Source organism: Convolutriloba macropyga, chromosome 2 (assembly GCF_964194025.1).
Source record: "Convolutriloba macropyga chromosome 2, txConMacr16.3, whole genome shotgun sequence".
In the NCBI taxonomy this organism is placed as follows: Eukaryota; Metazoa; Xenacoelomorpha; order Acoela; family Convolutidae; genus Convolutriloba; species Convolutriloba macropyga.
In genome coordinates, this window is record NC_134469.1 from 38880270 (window position 1) to 38901181 (window position 20912).

Sequence of the window (20912 nt, forward strand, 5' to 3'; positions counted from 1 at the left end):
CGTTAACAATGTAATGTTCTTCTGTTGAATTTAGAAATCGCGACGCGAATGCTAAAGGTTTCCAACCGTCGGGGTTATTTTGTTCAAGTGCAGCTCCCAAACCAGACCGCGAAGCGTCACATTTTACTCTGACGTCTAATTTCGGATTATAGTTGTTGTTCTCAGTGCTCGCGGCAATTTTATTCTTTATTAATTTAAAGTGTTTGGTATGTTCTTCAGCAGTTCAAACGAAATTAGTAGATTTTTGAGAAGTGGTCTAAGTGGGTGACAAGGTTGTGCTAGGTGTTGTATGAATTTGCCAATGTAATGTACTGACCCGAGGAAAGATCGCAAACGTTTTAATGTTGATGGTGGTGGTATTGTTTATATAGCTGCAGTTTTACTTTCAAGTGGTGATATACCAGTTTGAGTAAATTTATACCCCAGCCCTTCAAGTTCACCCATTCAACCATGTTTTTGCAAAATGGCATTTTTTAAGATTGATTATCAAATTATGTTCGCCTAACTTTTTGAAGCATTTTGTGACATAAGCCAGATGACCAGAATCAGAACCTGTGCTAACAATTATGATGTCATCTAAAATGCAATAGGTATGTTGCAGACTTATCAATGTATAGTCCATGGCTTTTTGAAATTCTGCCGGAATTTCAGTCAGATCGTAGAAACCTGTTTTGAATCTATAAGTGCCAGTGGGTTCTCCACAAATGTTAATGAAATTACAGTGTTTTGCAGTATCTTTGTGTAATTGTAATTCACTATGAGCATATTTGAGATTTAGAGTTGAAAAATATGCTTGTTGGCCGTTTTGAGTGTTTGTGAGGTGTTATGAGATTGTATCTATTAACATGACGATGTTGGTCAATTGATATTTATTTTTATGTATGGCTTTATTTAGTTCTTTAGAGTCTAATGCTAATTTTATAGATTTATCTTTCTTTACTGTAATTAGGATTGGAGATAGGATATGTTCATCTGAGCAGCTAGATAATTTTTCAATATGACCTTCATTTTGTAAACGATCTAATTCCGCCATGACCCTAGGTTTTAAGTTAATGGGAACGCGTCGACCTTTTTGATGCTTTGCTGTAAACTTTCGATGAAATTCGGATTTTGCTACAAATGTCTTTGAAAGGCCAATTCTTGAGACTAGATGGGGAAATTGTGCCGCGATTGTGTCTTTAGTTTTACACGTGGAATTATTAATATTATTAACACAATTACCGCTTTCGGTTTGTTGTTGGACAATTTCGAGGCCAAGACTAGTGAACAGGTCTCTTCCGATGATGACTTTATGTCCGTCTTCCACAACTGTTAGATGGGCTTCTTTGCATGTCCAGTTATTGTATATCAGCTTTGTTGCGTGATGTCCAAGCACTTTGATTGGTTGGTTTGAAAAAGTTTTTAAGTACCTGTTTTTCTTTGTAGAGATTCATTATGCAGATGGTGTAGTTCGGAGTATTCTGTTTGCTAGCGTTTTAGTGATGAGACTAACTACACTTCCAGAATCAATCAATGTGTTTGCTTGTACTTTCCCAAACTGTATTTTAGCATTTAAAGGCTCCAGTTGATTTGCCGAATCACAAGAGATGGCAGCCACATAATCATCTGAATCACTATCGTAGTTGGAGTCATAGACTTGATCATATAATTGTTGATAGCTAGTTATATAATTGACGGATTCTTCATCATCACTTTTATCAGCCGTTTTGTCGATATGACTGACATTCGTTTGTGGAGATATAGATGATTTTCCCTGTGTTTTTTTCGGTTTTCTGCATTTCCTCTAAAAATTTCCGGTAATACTGCAATTATTGCACTTTTTCCCATTCGCGGGGCAAATTTGACGTTGATTGTGGCTCCATCGTTGACCACAATAGGTACAAACGCTAGTGTACTGGTAGTTTTGGGGTAAGGATTGGTATTGAGTGAAGTCCTTGCGAGCTGGTTGGTAATTCGCGTTGCGATTGCGGGTTTGAAAATTGTTAACAACATTAACTGAGTTGGTTGTTATAGTCAAATTTTGTTTTCTTTCTGTTGATTTTGTGCCGCCATTTCCATTTGAATTGCTATCTCGAGAGCTTTAGTAGGTGCAACAGTTTCCTTCAGCAACACTTTTTGAGTCTCATGATCCATCATGTTAAGTATAAATGCGTCTCTAATGAGAGTAGTTTCCTCATCCCATAGACTAGAGTTTTCTCACTGTTCGATTAAGCGACCGTAAAAACTTTCAACGGATTCGCCCTTTTGTTGTTTGGATGAAAAGAACACGAAGCGATCATACGTAATACTTCTATTTTTAGTGAAGGATTCCTCCATCGCTTGTCAGGGTTCTTTGAATGGTTCTTCCTCGATTTGAAAATGGGGATGTTTACTATAAAAAATACGACGTCGTTCTGTTCCGATGCTCAAATACAGTAGTGGTATAGATTTTTGTTCGCAGATTCCCCAAGGTTTATCCCCGCACAAAATGCCATTTTCATCGAATATTTTTACATCGATTTTGCCAATTTACCTTTAATTGCTGACTGCGGACTTTCCGGTCCCTTTCTGTTGCTTGCGTATGGTTCTCCACAGACTCCTCTTATGTCGGTTTGGGTGGGTATATTACTGTAGACGGTGGTCCATTCAATAGAAGTTCTAATTGAATCCCCTCTTATGACAACAATGCTAACTTCCATTGTTGCGTCCACTTGTCCCACGTAAGTGGTGGAGTGGCTGTTGATTTTTCCCAAAATGCGTCAACGTGAAGGGGCCTTTTTGGATTTGACTGCTGACTGCGCCACGATATATGCGATTACTTTTGCACAAGTCAATCGAGTCGCGAATGCTTTCTGAATTAGTTTTATTAGTTTAAATGGATTCTCAATTCCTGAAGCCGGAATTCGTGGCGCGAATGGCTCCATACCACTTGAGCAAGCGTATTTGAAAAACAATTTACTAATGTTAAAATAGAACTGAATCTTAGCAGTTCAAATGGGAGAATGAGAATTAAAATTAAGCAAACTGAAATAAAAAAGGAAGTAAAATTATTTCACAAATTAATCACATAACAGGAAATGCTGAAGAATTGTTTACATGCGTGATCAGAAAATTTCCTGTCTAAGATATGAACAAACATTAGAATATGTAGGATGAACTGAAATAAGAACTGAATTGAAGCACTTGTTCTTCAAATGACAACATGAACTAGAATACGCTGATGGATATTCTGAGGGTAACCATCCCGTATGACAGGTATTTAGAATTTTAACGAAAATAGTTTTCGGAAAAAACGAAAAGAGTTTTTAGTTTTTTCTGCTTTTGTTTTTTGCTTTTGAGGTCCTCATGTCGCGCTATTGCCTTTTTGTTCTAATTACATCGTCTTCTAATCACGCGGAAAGAAATCAACAAAAATTTTTTAGATGGCTTGGACCACTTAGCTGCAGAAATTCTTTATTGGAGGTTATTTGGCATGCTACTTGTTCTCGTGCTACCTGACTCGTTCTATTGTAAATTGATTTAAAAGTTCTCGAACTGGCAAAAATTCCATGAATTATTAAAAACTGTATCTGCAGCCGCTTTTTAAATAGACTTGAGAGCGTAATTAGTTGTCGACTTTTAGTCTCACTACATAAAGGCTATATAATTTGTAGGGAAACATAGTTGGACTTTTGTGGCTTCCACATTCACTTAATGGTGTTTTTTACCTATTCAAACAAATTGAGTAATTTTTGGTTCTTGCCTATTCTTTGTTGCTTTGGTTTTCATATACCCTGTCATTTTTCGTGCATATCCGAATTAAGAAATATTGTTAACTGCCTTAACATTGAACGTTTTGAAATTATTAAGGGATTTTAATATTTTTTTCTGTTTCCATTGTTTTTTTTGTAGTTACGTATGTAGGATCATTTGCATTGTTGATAGTCCAAAAATTGCTACCACCTCAAATATGTAGACTTATAAACAGCATCAAATTTTCTGTTATTTAAGTGCTTACTTGTGTATATTTATGTGGTCACTTGAAAAAGTTTGAAAGCAAGATTCCTTAACTTTGACCAAAAATTATATCAAGTTCAATTTTACTTTATACTTATGAAATAACCCGGGTTGCGCCTATAGTTCAAAAAGTGATAAAATTACAACTGCATATTATGGCTTCTATGAAAAGTGGTAGTCATAAAAAGTTCCTTGATTGAAAGTTTAAAAAAAAATTTTAAATTAAGCCCGAAAAGCACAAAAACCAAACAAACGCAAATAATTTATCTAATCAAACTTAGGTAGAAAAATTCCGAAAAATTTGTTTTAAGGATCGGTTACTTGTGGCAAATTTGTAGTCATAGAATGCAATACGGAAACAAATTTGCCTGATAGAACTGAAATGTCAAATTTACAATTTCATCAGAAATCACCGACTCTACCATTGAACGACATTTTAGTCTATGGCAAAAAATTTGTGCATCGATCTATGGACAAGTCATAGTGTCATAGTCATAGAACTTCCTTAGCCAAAAAAAAAAATTTTAACAGTAAGGTTTGTTTACAAAAGAAACGTTGTAACCCATCACATAGGCAATACACATAATCAGTAATTTAGTTTAATAGTTTGACTATTATTACAGCAATCAGAACTTAAAAACAAAAACTTGATCGAAATATATACAAAGCTTTTTTTTATCGGATCAATTAAAAAATATCGATAAATCAAAATCTTTTTTCAAAAACTCACTCAAAACATATTTCCGAAAGTAAAGTCTCTCAATATGACAAATGAGCCACTTCTTAGGCTTAAAGATGTTTCAAAACATATAAAGAAATTTTACTGCTTGAAAAAAAGTTGGGGTAAATTGGACACTCTTCAGCCAAAAGTAAAAATTTACATCCCTGAGTTCAATTTGCTCGTCCAAATACAACCTCGAACAAATCAATTGATTTTCGTCAGTTATTCATGGAAGGGTTGTGGTTTCGATAAGAACCCTTGCTGCAGCTTGTTTGGTTGAACGGTGAAATTTCAACAAACTACAAAAAGATTCCTACTTAAGTTGATAAATTTTATTCAAGAAAACTTTTTTTTCTAGATCCAAGGAATTGATATGTTAGAAAGCACTTATTTTGGGATGGAAAATGCCTTTTCAAAAACAAAATAGATATTTCTTAGCTTGAATTTCATTTTTCGTGTAATTTGGACACTCTAAACTTTTCATTAAAGAACACAATCTTCAATTTCGTCACCTGTTTCTTTAAAGTCGTTTCTCATTTCAAAAACTTGATGTGACCCTATGGGTCAAGGAGTTAATGAATATTGCTCATACTCTTTTGGTAGTATCTTTTATTCAAATGGATTGTATAAATCAGAAAATTTTTGCATTGGGGTTAATACTTGAAAAAGTGGTACATCAGAAATGTAAAGTTCGGAAACGCAAAAATTTTGTCTGTTTTCTGTGTAAAATGTCTTTTCATTTCCCAACTACTTCTTTTTTCTCGACTATAGTGTCAAGGTGGCTCAAAGCGGTGAGACAAAGGTGTGCTAGGTTTTTGTTTGCCATGATGTAAAGATATTCAAGATTAATGATATAAAAAGTCAAGTTTTGCGTTTTCATCAAATGTTTCACTAAAATCGTTCTGTTTTTAAAAAAGATGTGACACTATGGGTCAAAGAGTTGCTGAATTTTGTTCACACTATTTTCGTAGTATCTCCTATTCATGTGGACTGTAATAAACAGGAAATTTTTGTTTTTGGCGTCAAAATTTGAAAAAGTAGTACATTTGAATTGTAAAGTTCGGCAACATACTATTTGTACTTTCGTAGAATGTCTTCTTATTTCTCGACTATTGGGACTACTATTTGATTTAAAAAAAGTCATGATTAGTTATGTATAAAATCAATTTCTGCGATTTCGTCAAATGTTTCTCTAGGGTCGTTTCGTATTTCAAAAAAATTATGTGACCCTCTTTGTCAAGGAGTTGTTTAATGTTGCTTAACTATTTTAGTAGTGTCTCCTGTCTATAAAGGTTGTAAGACAGCAGGAGTTTTTGGTTCACTACCTTGGGTTAAATTTTTTTGGAAATAAAAACTGATATTTTGTTAAATATCCATCCATTTCTTGTGCACTTACAGGGACTTTTTTCGATGTGCTGTATACTAATTTTGTATGGTTTTTGTTTGTTTTTGTGATGTGTTATAAATCCCGGGCTGTCTGGAATTTTTAGTTTAGATTTTAGCTATATAATGTCTTGGAAAAAAATTCTTCCATTTTTGCTTATTCTTCAAGGAAAAACATTCAAACTGTTTCCCTTGTAATTTAAGAAGCTGATGAGGTCTCACGAAAAAACCAAGACTCTTAAAATACCCACTGTTTGTTGTAATGGAGAATTAGAAACCATAAAAATTTGATTTTTGGAAAAATCATAGTCATAGAACTTCCATTTATCAAAAAGTTCTAGTCATAGAACTTTCATTTATGTCAAAGTTGTAGTTTTAACAATCTTTTAAGATTTTTTTATTCATGAAGTCAATGTTCCATAATATGAAAGTTCTATGATTAAAACTTTTTCTAAACTCGGGAAAAGCAATGTCTCTGGTATACACGTCTGTTTGTATTTGAGATTTCGTCAAGTATCCTTGAGAATCCATTATTATTTCTAAGTTGAAAGTTTCATATCGCTACATCCTTTACTGAAAACTGCCAAGAATGCGGATGAGCGAGGTCGTAACATGTGCGAACGCACATTAATGAGCCTAATTGTCATTTGTAGGCTTACATCATGTAAAAATTTTCTAAACTGCGACACTTCCTAATTTGACAAGGCTGTATCAAAAAGCGTGATTTTTTTTTAAAGCTGATAATATAACTAGTCTTGCTTTGGTTTAAAAATATTCGATCTTTTCTGGTTTGCACCCCCACCACCCACTTAAAATAGTTATTATACCATATTGTTTTATATATGTGTTATATATATATATATATATATATATATATATATATATATATAATAATATATATATATTATATATATATATATATATATATATATATATATATATATATATATGTATGTATGTATGTATGTATGTATGTATGTATGTATGTATGTATGTATGTATGTATGTATGTATGTATGTATGTATGTATGTATGTATGTATGTATGTATGTATGTATGGTTTTATGGCAGTTTTTTGACAGCAGGCATTAAAACTCAATCCTGTTTTTAAAACAGGCATTAAAACTCAAGCCCGGTGCCGGCCACTAAGTACCAAAAGGTACGTAATTGGTGGGTGCAAACAGACTGGTTGTATAGCACTAAGGGGGGGGGGGGGCAAAATCAGGAAAGATCCAATTTTTTTTGAAACTAAACTGGAACTGGTTTCATTATCAAGTAAATAAACTCGATTTAACAAACATCTGCGACTTTTTACATTTTTTTGGTTGACGTATTGCTCATTTTAATTGATTTGCGTAGCGGGACTTTTCACTGTTAGTTTACACTTCACACATTCTAACCAATTATCCAAATAGTGGACCTTTACCACTAATGTTTATCATATATAATAAACAACCCCCAACTGCAGATGTTTTCTTATGAGAGATCTAGGATTGCATAATTATGATATAGTTGGGGGTTGTTAGGGGGTATGATATAGTTGGGGGGGGGGGGGGGGGGGGGTATGGACATTAACAACTGAAAAAGGCCTTGATTCATTATCACAGCTCGAACTGCAAACTCGCAAACCAATTTCGCTTGTTTTAAAGACTGCACCCTGGATGCCAAAATTAAGTCACGGTAGAATTGATTTTGTTCCATTTAAAAGCAAAATAAACGCGCTCAAAATAAACAAATTTTACGGTTTCGTCCGTTTTGAAAACAAATTTTATGTAATTGGCCATAAAACGTGAACAGATCGGGGGTACAAAACCATAAAGTGAAACTGCATTTATTAGAGAAAGTATTGCGTTGGCAGCCGGTGGTGCGTACTAATTGCTGATCAAATCAGCCCGGGCAATCTGATCTGCTCTCTATTCAAATGAACCCCAAACCCCCTCCTAATTAGTCCTCCGAACGGGCGCCATTCGATACCAATCGTACCTAATCTGCTGCTCGTTTAAAACAACCAACATAAACAACGCCAGAAAACAAAATGTTATATGCACACTCAAATTCAGGCACGTGCAATTGTCTATTCACGGATTGCTATTTACGTAGAAACGATGGAATAAATAATTGTTGACTATAATTTTTACATCCGCTTAGCAGCTTTTCATGGTTTTGAAGCCATTAGCAATGATTTGAAGCGATTAGCGGCATTTTTGAAGCCAATTCCAGTTAAGCGTTTGCTTGAAAACAGAATAGAAGCTTGTCTTTTAAAACAAACGTTAAAAACAAACTGATCGAAATAAATGCCTCCAAGAATTTTTTTCGGTAAAAACGGGGAACTACAACAACAGAGCCCTCCCCATGCTATATATACGATTTCTGTGGCGTCAGGTTAGCCACCCTAGATTGAAGCAACATTGCTGCAGGCTGTAAGACAAAATTAACAACCCCCCTCTCCCCCTCCCCGGGTCGAGATTGTTTCCGAAAATTTCAAAAGACTTTTCAGAGGATAAAGTCTACATAACTAGCCGCTCAATGTGCTGAATTTTCAGCTGATTTATTACATAGTTTCCACGTATTCTGTGGATTACGTCCAAAACTATCTACTTGCTCCCTCTGCCACCCAGACCCAGGACCCATTCAACATAAATAGTGGATGTATTAAATTGACTTACCCTTGTTCTGCTGGGTTGTTTTGCTTTGAGCAGAATGGAATAAGGTCTGCAGATTAATAATTCTTTTCAGCTATTCTCAAACATTCCAGTAAATAATTCGGGAAAATTCTTTATCATGAACAGATCCCACTATTTAATGACTGTTTCTCACCCTCAGCTGCAATATTGTGTCGAATTATAATAAACCCTCTATCGAGAGTTGTTAAAGTGAACCCTAAAACGGGCTAACAAGCGAACTCTATTGTCCCAAATTGACAAACATTGATGACATTGATCAGATGATAATCACTACTTTTGATTAATGATGATTTACAGTTCAAATTGACGAATTGTTTAACCATGCGCAAACATATCCGCTATTCTAAACAATAGCGATAGCTTCAAAGAAGAGAACACAGAGCAGTTTGAATGACACAAAATTAGAGTTTACAGATTGACTTTAATCCTATGAGTTAACAATAATCCTGGAATTACTGTGAAGGCCATTATTTATTGGTTTCAAGGGGTGGATTGTGTACTGACTAGCCTTGCAATGCAAATTCCAAATATGACTGATATCTGCCCGAAAAGTTAAACTTTTGGTATGAAGAACAAAATTGAATCCGAATTGAACAATTGTTACCTTAAAATACTGAATGTCAAATTTAGGGTTCAGCAGTGAAGAGTTAGAAAAGTTTAACAGATAAAAGTGACAGTTGCAATGACCGAAGTTTCCGTTCATGGATCCTTTATGTAATAAATTGAATCGAAAGACATTTGCAAAATTAGCACGCTGTTAAATTTTTCATATATGCAAGTTCTATCTCTACAACTTTCTATATATCCGTGGAACTTCCATGGCTATCATTTTGCCCCAAAAGTGTACAATTATTCATGGCATAAGCTGCAACTTTACAGAATCTTATCTATGAGCTATATCAACCTGGTTATCCCGAAGAAAATTTTTCGTAAAAATGACGACTTTCGGTAGTGCAAAATAATAACAGCAATGAGAACCCAAAATTGATTCATTAAGGATTCGGTAGTATAATGAAAGAATCGGTACAAATGGATTGATAGTTCTCAAAAAATGAGAAAGTAAACAAATGGGACAAATATCCGAAATTTAAAATGATACTGATAAAGAATAAACAGGATGCCTGCTACAATTGTAGAGAGAACTTACTTCATGTTATTTAAAAACTTACGGTTATTTACTTCATGTTATTTAAAAACTTATTAACCTTCACGGTTAATTAAAAACTGTTATTTATCAACCCTTTGAACCGGATCTGGTTGTCCACTATTTTTGTTAAATCTTGAAAAATGAATTGAATTCCTTATATGCATCAAAGTTAAATGCTTACTCATACTGTTAACTATCGATTACGATGCTTTTGAACAAGTTTTAGACAAAGACCTCAAATTTGTAATATGACTTTTTCCATAAAAATATGATTTTTCTAACAACAAATTAACCGTTCAAAAAACTGCAACGAATGAAGTTTCAACGGTGAACAGGAAATAGAGCATTAACTAAGTATTTGAAAGTATTCATTCTAAAGTTTGCAACTTAATAGTTTATCCTTTTAGATTATTTTAGCCTTGAGCGCCAACAGTTCAGTGTACAAAATTTACTTTTTAATAGACCTGTCATCACTCCAAAACAATCAGATGAAACCTCTTTGTAGTTTATACTGCTGGTCCGTACATTAGATACTTAAACGACGGGGTTAATCGCGGGACCACATGTATAACTTGAGAGTTCAACCCCTAGTTCTACTCTTGGTATATAGTTAAGTATTAAAGAAAGTTAAATGCAAATATGAATTAATAAGTTATGTTAAACAGCATCAAATATGAACCGAGCATGAAGGGATAGAATAGTTAAGTTATTAAGAGTGAGATAGTACAAGTTAGCACAGGTTGAATTATTCTAAGTTAACTTGTAACTTAGATAGAATTTAAGAGATGTTAAATTATAACTTAGAGTAGTTAAGTTGAACTTACCTGATTTCCAAATTTGTGCTAAGTTAATATTTTATGACTTAGAGAGTTCTTAGTTAAGAACAAGTCACAAAATATGCTAAGTTAGAAAAATATCTCAAGTAAGCTGAGATTGAGCAAGGGAGCAATACGGGAGTATGATTTTAAATCAGAAGTTATCAGGGACCAAAAAGTGTTGGTGGTTGATCGTGCAAGCTCCTTTTATACTTGCTGACACGTGGTTATCTAGTATCCTATTGGATAGAGATAACGAGTGTCGACAGAGTTACCAAGGTTAACTTGGTGTTATCTGTGTGGCGTGATAATATCACGTCATAGTATTCTCAGTTTAAGTTAGTGATCTTAAAATAGTAGCTTATTCAAAACTACTTAGTGATTTGTTCACACGTTAAAATGGACTTTGTCCAAATCAAGTTTGTGCTTCACGCACTATAACGTAAATTCTCAAAATAGCACTAAGATTATCAAATAGTGTTACTGAGTGTAGCACACTTCAGTACATCCCATCCCGGTCCATAGGTATTAAATCAAAACATCAAATTTTACATAATCGAATAAATTATTTAGCTTAATTTTATAATAATTAAGCATTTAAAGTTTGTGAGGTAGATTATCTGGTTAAAAGTTCTAAAGTTCATCGTAGCTTCTTGTTTCTGAGTTCTCTCTTGAAGAAGGGTTGACGATGTCCTAAGATACAAGGCTGTACAAAATAATAGATCCAATTTTTTTGGGTGGCCGTTACAATAGGCCTTTTGAAGTTTTTCTATGAAATTGTGCTGCTAATACATCTGACGTTGAATAATAGAATAATATAAGTTGAAGAATATACTGCTTAGGTTAATGGTCTATAATGACAAGCGAGGTAAATGAATAGGGAAATTAAAATGACTGCGCACAACACCATAAAGGCTAGAGTTGCCGCAATGACTCCCCAAATAAAGAATTCCGTTTCGTAATTCATCTTTATTTGAGTCTTGTTGAAGAATAATTCAATTGAAGTAAGCTTTGTAGCTATAGTTTAAGGAATTAATATTTAGGCTTGGTTGATCATTATGAATTTGCTTCATGAAATAATTAATCTTGCTTTTTGTCATTAGTTCAAAATAAATAACAATTTCTTTTTGTTCAAAGTCTTCAAGAAATAAAATAATTTCGCATTGAAATTCAGAATAATATAATTCAGAGATTTTGAAAACTTTATCGTTGAAAATAATCTGTTTAGAAAAGTTAACCCAAGCGGATTCAACGTGATCAGAGAGTTGACAATAATCTTTAAACCATTCGATATCAACACCGCCTTCAAAAAATGTGTTCATTTTGAATTATGTAGTAATTCAATTTTTGTGTCAATGGGGAAAATGGAAGACCCATTAATCTTTGAAAGGAATTGACAGGAAGATCCAAATAGTACTTAAACTATAAATGGCGGATGGCGATGAATGCAAACCTGTTAACGAAGGGTTGTAACATTTTTATATTCGTGATCACTGAAGTATTGAAGATTAATTGAAATAAGTGAGCGGTCGAAAGTTTAGATTATTGACGTTAAGAATTTCTTCTGTATGAATAAGCTTTAGAATTTCAAATAAATCGTACTCAGGAATTTGATGAAAATAAACTACAATTTCATTGGATTTGTTATCTTGCAAGAATAAGATAATCTCCTGTAACTCAAATGTCCAATGAACTGACAATGGTGTATAGAATTTATTTCCAACTAAGAATGTTTTCGAAGTTTTAATAACTTGTGATTGAATAAATTCAGCGAGATCACAATATGTTTTGAAATATTCAACGTCTACTGAAAGGTTGTAAGACATTAAATTATGGAATTCGATGGAACAATCGAATGATGTCAAAGCAAGATAAATCGGTAAAGATAAAGAATGTATTTTATTCGAGAAGCGAGAACAAATCAAATCTGCAATCTAAAGATAATAATGGACTCCTTGTTCACCATAAATTGCGCTAAGTGTAATCATTGAAGATTGTTTCGATGAAGATTGAAGAAATGCGGATTACTTTACTTGATGTAAGTAATGTAATAAAGGAGAGTAAGGTAACAAAATGGCTAATAATTAGGCGTTCGTTTAAACTAACGAATAATTTTCCTCACCGCGGGAGAAAGAAGAAGTAATGAAGGAAGTACTGAACATCAACAACCACAAAATTATCTATTCCATTCCGTGAGTGCTCAACGTGATGAGCGGAGGATGTGGAGTTGATGCTTCAGATTTGCGATCTCCAGTTGGAGCTCAGTAATCCGTTGTTCGAGCTGTTGAGAGCGTTGTCTTTCTGTTAGAAAGTTTTGCTGTACCTGATAAGTGAAAGTATCAAGCTGAGGATTGAGGTTTGCTGTAATATTATCAAACGGGACTTGTATTGTTTGTCCTTGAAGGTTGTGATTAGTTAGTAGATAAGAATTTTTGTTTGACAAATAACCAATGAGATTGAATCTATTGATGTTGGGTTGCAACTGGTAGATTAAATTCGTATCGTAGTTCGGGTGTCCACTAAAACCGGGGGTTTTAGCTTGTATTTCAGCTTGATGTTGTTTTTGTAGGCGGTCTTGCAGGGGGGTAGTTGTGTAATGATGAAGATTAAGAAAGTTTGGTCGTGACGATTGAGTAGTTGTAGTGTTTGCTAAGACGTTGGGTACCGTACTGTTTGTCTTGGGTATATTTACTTCTAGCGGTGTCGCTGGGTTGAATGTCTCTCTAATGAATTGTTTACGTGGTTGTTTCTTTGCAATTGTGTCTGAAGTTTTAGTTCTCTTCTTGGATGATGTAACCTTCGTTGATGAATTTACACTAGTTGCTTGAGTTTGTACTGCTGAAATCTTGATAGTTGAGAGAAAAGTTGTAGATGGGGTAACGTGAGTTGTGGGTTGTACTAGTCTGTCAAGTTGTTTAACTCCAGATTGAGGTTTAGAAGTTGATTGTGTATTGTATTCGGGCCAACCGCTTGAAGGTTCCTTCTGAAAGACTGGTATCAATTCGTTAGGGATTGAAGAAAGTTCCTGAAATATCAAGTATTCTCTACTCTTATTCTATTCTAAGAGTATATTTTTTGAAGTTATTTTGCTAGTATTCTCTTTTTCTTATTTTTTTGTATTCTCTTTCAAAGTAAATCAGTAGTAAATATGAAGTCAGTCTGTATTATATTATCATCATATAGATTGATGATATGAAAGTAATAGAGGAATTAATCCTATACTGGAGACGTAGGAACGTTGTGATCGTTTCTATTTTCGTCTTTATTATTCTCATCATGTAGGTTTGGATAACCACTTTTATTCTCAAATCTTAAAGCTTGTAAGCCTATATTCTCTGCATAAGGTGGAGTTTGAATAACTCGTTCTCTAATATTAATATTTTCGGTTTTTGGAACTTGCATTGTCCGTTCTCTATTTTCATCAGTGTTATTATTATCAGAATTAGTTGCTTGATAGATAGAAGTCAAAATTGGAACTGACATTAAGTCAAATGTGGCAGCAAAGAGTGCCTTACCAAAGTGAATAGATGCGTCTGTAATTTTGTTAATTTGCATTGCTCGAATTAAGCATAAGACTATGTCGATGAGTAGTTTAATGAATAGGAAAGCGGCAAAGAATATTCCGCATCGCTCAATTATATATTGTATTTTACCAAAGGTTTCAACAAATTGATTATTAAAGAAGTCCGGTGAAATGAATGAATCTAGATAAATAGTTCTAGAGTTATAATAATTCGTGCCTGAAATATTTGAAAATGATTCTCTGCTATCTATTAATGACTTAGTAAAGTGTTTGAGAACTCCTTTCATATTGGAGTTGAAAGTTATTGAATTCCAGAATGACATCATTTCTTTATATGTGTAGATAGAAGCATAAATACTTGCAGTAATAACATTCGCAATTTGTTGAATAACTATGTGTGGTTTGAAGAGTGCAGGTCCTCTTACTTTTGTGATTTGTGGGGTTAGCTCAACCCATGAATTGTCATCGTCAACATCTAGTTGAAATAAGTTTGAATGTTTATCAGAGCACAATTGTTCTTCGGCTTCAGTGAAAGTTTGTCTAGAAATCGGATCAACGAAATGAATTTCATCTTCATAAAGAATTGGTATTCGATTATAGCACTTATTAAGAATCTGTAAGGGTGAATGAAATTCAGGACAATTATATAGCCAGGCAACATTGCCATTTGTTTTGAGAAACATAGATCTGTTTCTTGTTAAGGTATATCCAGCTAAGCGCGGATTTTCATGAGAAATCATTAAAGTGTTAAGAATAGTTGAGCGCTCTAATTCACAGTCATTTCGTAATAGCTCTAGAGTAGAGGTTTGAAGTTGCCGAAGATTATTAAAGTGCAAATAGTCAATTTTTGTTCCAAGATGTGCTTCGAAATCAATATTTTCATAAACTTGAGAATATGTTGTATCAACTGTTTTATTGTCACTGGGATAGAATTTATTTTTCAGAGTTATAGCACCAGTATCGGGTTTAAATTTGTGAATTGGTTCTCCAGTGTTCATATCAAATCCGTCACGAAGACTAATGTATAGAGAATCATATGGCGTAGGATATACTATTCGTGGATGACTACATAAAGACTGTGGTTTATTATAAACTTGGAACATAAAGCTTTGTAAGTCGAAATCTGACTGAGCTGAAGTAAATTTAGGATCCTTTACTATGTAGTATTTGTCATTAGCTTTAATCATTTGAGCGTCAAAAGTGCGAATTATAGTGAAAAGACAATTATTGGGTTCATCCCAAGTGTATGCAAATGGATCAGTAGATGTAGAATCGCAGCCTCCTGCTGATAAAGGACAAGGTAGAGGTATATTTTGCCAGTTGTTAACTGTGCCATCTCTAAGGTTTACATTCAGGCTAACATTTTGCATATATGTTTCATAAGTGTAGTGTGTAATCCAACCTCGGGAGTTACATTCATTGTTTCCAGTTCCAACATCGCCTGAGTTAAAGTTTGAGAATAAAGATTTGTCAAAATCGAATTCTACTGATTTAGAAGAAGGGGAAAGCTTTATCTTTTTTCTTTCCTTTGCAAGTTTGCATTTCTGAGCATCAAGCTTAACTGAAGTAGTAATAGTATTATGTCTGGCATCTATGCCGCTAGAGTCAAAAGAATCGCAAAACCAACGTAATTGCTGTTGGGTTGCTTTACACATAGTTGCTTCTAGTTTTACTTTATAATTTCTTTGGTAGAGAGTGACTCGTGCTTGATTAGTGCTAATTTTATCAGGGCGAATTTCGCAAGGTGCTACTTTGTTGAGAGAATACATTTGGTTTGAAATCATTTTTGAGCAATCAAAATGGTTAACATGAAGGTTAGGAGCTGTGTTTTCATAGATACTCATCTTTTCAATTGGTCTGGCGTCAGTGAAAGACGTTAAGAGTAATAATGCAAGAAATATAATAAAGATCAAATATTTAGCAGAGCAAGCAGTTATAACACAGAGAAGTGCGAGAGGTATTATAGTAATAATCTTAAGAAACTGAACAGAACGAATTTGGTTTCCTATGTTTGTTATAAAATATTCTACTTTTGAGAGGAGTGCTTTCTTATCAGTAAGTTTTTCTTTAAAGAACTGGTCTTTAATCAGTGATAGTGGCATATGGACATTGCGTTTTGACCAAATTAATAGCTTTTCAGGAGGGTCTATTAATTTAAGGTACGGAATTTCTTCAGGTAAACAATTGTTTCTATCTTTGACACATTCTAAGAGGTGTGGGTGAGAATCTGCATATTCAAAGAATATCTCTATTCTAGTTTCGGATTCACTATCAGTTGCAACGGTTGGGAACAGAGTTAAACAGAGTGACATAAAAATAAACATTTTGTAACTTACGTTTATTACTTCGTCTATTGCTGGTGATTTCTTGATTTCTCCGTCTTCCATTTAATAAACGAAGACAGTATAAGGTGAGTCTAACAAATTCAGGTTAATATTATCCGTGAAAGTAATCTGATATTTTAGCTCGTGAACGTGAGCGGGATTATAGGGTACCCAAAATATGACAAATTTTGCGTTATTTTTTGATGTTACGAAGAATGCAACTGTTTTCTGTTGATTAGAAACAAAACACTTGTCAAGTGTTACAGTCTTATTTCCGAATTTCAATATTTTCTGTAGGAGGAATATTCTAATATACGAGAGTGGGTCGAATGCAAGGGCAGTAAGAACTTGTGTTTCAAGGGAAGGTGGTAACATAGATTAAGGGTCTACAGTAAAAGGAGCTTCGATGATATCAAGGTCTATTTCGTCTTTGTTGTTCAATTGGAAATGAAAGCGTTCAATATGTTCTGGTTTGTTAGGAGTCCAACAAACAATTATTTCTAAGTTTACAAACTGGTCTTTAACGAAGAAAATAACAATGTTTTCTTTATATGAAATGTACGATCGGTCAATTGTGGCTGACTTGTTATTATATTTCAAAATTTTATGTGGGATGTTATAAGGACTGTAAGAAGTTGAGAAAGTTGTTCTTGAAGCTATAACCCAATAATCGTTTAGCGGAATATTCATTGATCAGTTGGTGGTTCTAAAACCAAACAAGGGACATTTAAAATGTCTAAGTCAACTAGGCTTGAAGAATGAATTTGGAGTAATAGACTGTTAAGTTGTTGAGGATTGTATTTTCCCCAGAAGACAGCAATAGGGTCTTTGTTAGAGTTAGTAGCAAAGAATACTACAGTTCTTACTTCGTTAGAAATTTGACAACTGGTTAAGGTGTTAAACTCACTATTGAATTTCAACTTTTGATTTGCCTTAATAGAAACTTTCACAAGTGTATCAGGGTTGATAGAAAGAGAAATAAGAAAACCGTTTTGGTCGAATGAGACTTCGGTCATAAATTAGGATTGATCAGCTTTTAGGGGGTTCTAATTGTGTTACGCGGTGTGTTAACTGGTGATGAATGTGCTCAATATGAGTAGTGGTTGTCAGAATTTAGAAACTTTCTAAATTGTCAGTCCTGTACTATGTTCTATCTGAAGGGTTATGTACTCCTTCTATAGTAACTGACTGAGAATTAATATTGAACTGAGATACCTGATATATGTGTTGTGGAGATGTTCTGTGACAAGTATTTGCTGGTCACAAATTGAGATGCTTGAAAACTTTGTTAAGTTTTCTAAGTTTATTAGTTGATGGGGCAAAAATGTGAAAGATAGAATTTGGGACAGAGAGAAAGAAGGAGAGAGAGAGATAGAGAGAGAGAGAGAGATAGATGGTTAAGTTAGAACTGAATCTAAGAGCGAAAGAGGTAACTGATTTCAGAAGGTAACTGAGAAAAGTGATTTTGAATTTGGGTAAGGCTCTTAAATAGGGGTTCTCAGGGTTAAGTTACCATAATTTGTGTGCTCAATCCTGATTGGCCAATGGCTAGCCTTGCCTAGTGGCATGTAGCAACGTGATAAATTGGTCATATGACAAAATTCATACGACAAAAACTCAAAATTTAGCTTTCATGTTTCAGTGCTATAGGATCGATCTATATTATCTAAAAAGGATGTATTTTTAGGCCGAATTCTCAAAATTCGCTTCCAAGAAGTTGTGGACTATATCTTTGTGTATTCATGTTAAGCTTTTCAAGTGCTTATCGCAAGTTGCCTTAAAACAGTATGTGTTAGAATATGAAAAATTTGATCTTTTTAGAACTTAACGGTGTTATATCAACTTTGTGCTTTCAATACGTACTTTCTTGGTTGAATTTTCCAATTTCGTTTCGTCAGAGTTGTAGGCTATATCTTTGTGAATTCATGTTTAAATTTTCAAGTATTAATCATAAGTTGTCTAGAAACAGGATATGTTAGAATATGAAAAAAATGAAATTTTTAGAATTTAATTGTGTTATTTCTGATTTATGTGTTTTAAATGTACTTCTGAGCTGTATTTTTAAATTCCGTTTCGTCGAAGTTGTAGGCTATATCTTTGTGAATTCATGTTTAAATTTTCAGGTGTTAATCATAAGTTGTCTAGAAACAGGATATGTTAGAATATGAAAAAAATGAAATTTTTAGAATTCAACTGAGATGTTTCTAATCCGTGTGTTTTACACTTTTGTGAACTATTTGAGCAAACTTGTGTTTTTGCAAACATGTAGTCTGAGTTGTGGAGTGGATAAATCTATCGAGTTATTACTCTTTCTGAGATTTGTGTAAGGTTTGCACTTAGGTGACATAATTCTTGCTTGGAGAATTTAAAATCGCGGTTAGCTGTTTGTACATAAGTGCTTTAATGTTTATTTTAAACATTCCTTGGGTCCTTAAGCTAGTAAAGTTAGCTCTATTTGTTGACTATATGGGTTGCTTAAATGTGCATTTCCTGACAAATTGCAATTTAGTGTGTTTAAATAGTTTGCAAGGGACAAATTTCTGTACTTAAGGTGTTCAATTTAGGTAAGGTGTTTACTCATGGGGGAATTGTTTCTACCTAACTTTGCTCTGTGTAACACGTGTTTTCAGCATTAGTTTGTAATAAAAGGTATGCATAATTTTTGAAAGTGTATGAGTGTTGAACATGTATAGAAGTTTATGTGTGTGTAACAGCTTGCAATGGTGATTAATTGCGTACTTTGTGTAAGATTTGTATTGAGTGGGCTATTTGCTTTTTGCCTTTAACTCTCGTTAACTCAAGTTGTTCTCTTGATTATTAGATTCCTTCCAAACTTTAACTTCTTATTAACTCTTAATATCAACCTTTGATTCTTCTTTAACTTTTTCCTTAACACTTTGTTTCAACTTTCATTTCTTCATTAAACTTAAATCTTTTTTATTCTTTTCTCCTTAATTTCTTAATCTTGTATCTTCTAATTTTTCTTTCTTTCATACATTCTTTTATTCACTTCTTTCTTCTTCATATTTTAATTCGTTTAGTCATGAACTGGTATACGATAAATTATTTGAGAGAGACCGAGGAAGTGCGAGAGGAGTTAGATGCTGCCCGATGGAGCATTGCTGTGCGGGGGATGCAATTGGAACAAGTGAGCGAATCGGTGGAGCAGATTCGAAGGGGGCAGTATCTACACTTCCTCTACTCTGATGTGGATGGGTTAGGGGCACAAGATTTCTTGTTCTTCTTTTCAACTAGTTACCGGACCTCATCATTGGTATTAACCGATGATGAAATTGATGGGATACTTCGAGCAAGAGGAAGTTTCTCTCCTTGGGAGAGGAGATTTACTCAATGTGTGACAGAAGACACGGCTGATATTATCAAGTTCTTCCTGGGGGATGATGTGAGTTTACTTTTTAATTTTTGGTTTCTATGTTTTAAACTCTAAATAACAATTATGATTTGGTTATTTGAGGCTTTCACCCGGGTAAAAGAATAGACAGAAATGTTAGGTGATATTACGTGGAAATGTGTAATATTCAGGGGCATATTTTGGTTTCAGTTCTTCATAAGATTGTACGCAAGACGGAGGAGTGAGGGGGTTGACGAGTGGTGGGACAGGGTGATACAGTTGGAAAATCGCTTGGTGGCATTGCAAAGGGCCTGGTGGGATCTGCAAGTGGGACCTGTATTGCAGGACTGTTACTTGCAGATAAGAAAATGTAACTATACGAAGTGCTTGGCATTCGAGGAGGAATCTTTAATGTGTCGAGTTGTGAGGGGGCTTTTGGAGAAGTTTCTCTGAGGAAGCAAACGAACTTATTGGTTTGTGCAGTTTTGTAAATATTATTTTTATTATTTTTATGATTTTGGTGCGCAAGGCGCTTTTAATATAAAAATTATTATTAAAAGAGATTTTGTTTCTCTATTTCTTTTTGAGTTTATGTATCAAGTCAGAGGGAATAGGTTCACCAAAGAATGTAGGTGCTTTTCTATTACGTTGAGGTCTGCTCAGTACTTCATTTGCGTCAGGTAAATTAGATATATTAGGTGATGCTGTAGGTGTAGGATTATAAGGTGATGATGCGGGGCTATTATGCGTTGCTTGGGGGAATAATTTGCGTGTAGCTTTAAATTTACTAGTATTATTAGGTGGGGAAGAAAAATTTTCTTGCTGTGGGCTATTAGGTGAATACATATTTTGTATAGGGTAGGGGGTTGAAATTCGTGGGGGTAGAAAATTAGAAGAGCTTGTGCCTTGAATATGCGTAGTATTATCTGCTCGTGTTTGTAGCGATTCTAAGCCTGAGTCCTTTGTTGGGGTAGCCTCAACATTATAA

At 34.1% G+C, this 20912-nt stretch overlaps 1 protein-coding gene across 2 annotated transcripts in view; it reads right to left on the bottom strand.

Annotated features, from left to right (window-relative positions):
- The window catches only part of LOC142358649 (uncharacterized), a 71805-nt gene that overhangs the window by 33161 nt on the left and 17732 nt on the right, over positions 1-20912 (bottom strand). The window contains exon 1 of one of the 2 annotated variants that reach the window (XM_075410119.1): positions 8746-9019. The exons of the other annotated variant lie outside the window; for it this stretch is intronic. The gene's annotated coding sequence lies outside the window, so the exon portion shown is untranslated. Of the gene's footprint in view, positions 1-8745; positions 9020-20912 lie in introns of those variants that run through there. 2 annotated transcript variants of the gene reach the window in all.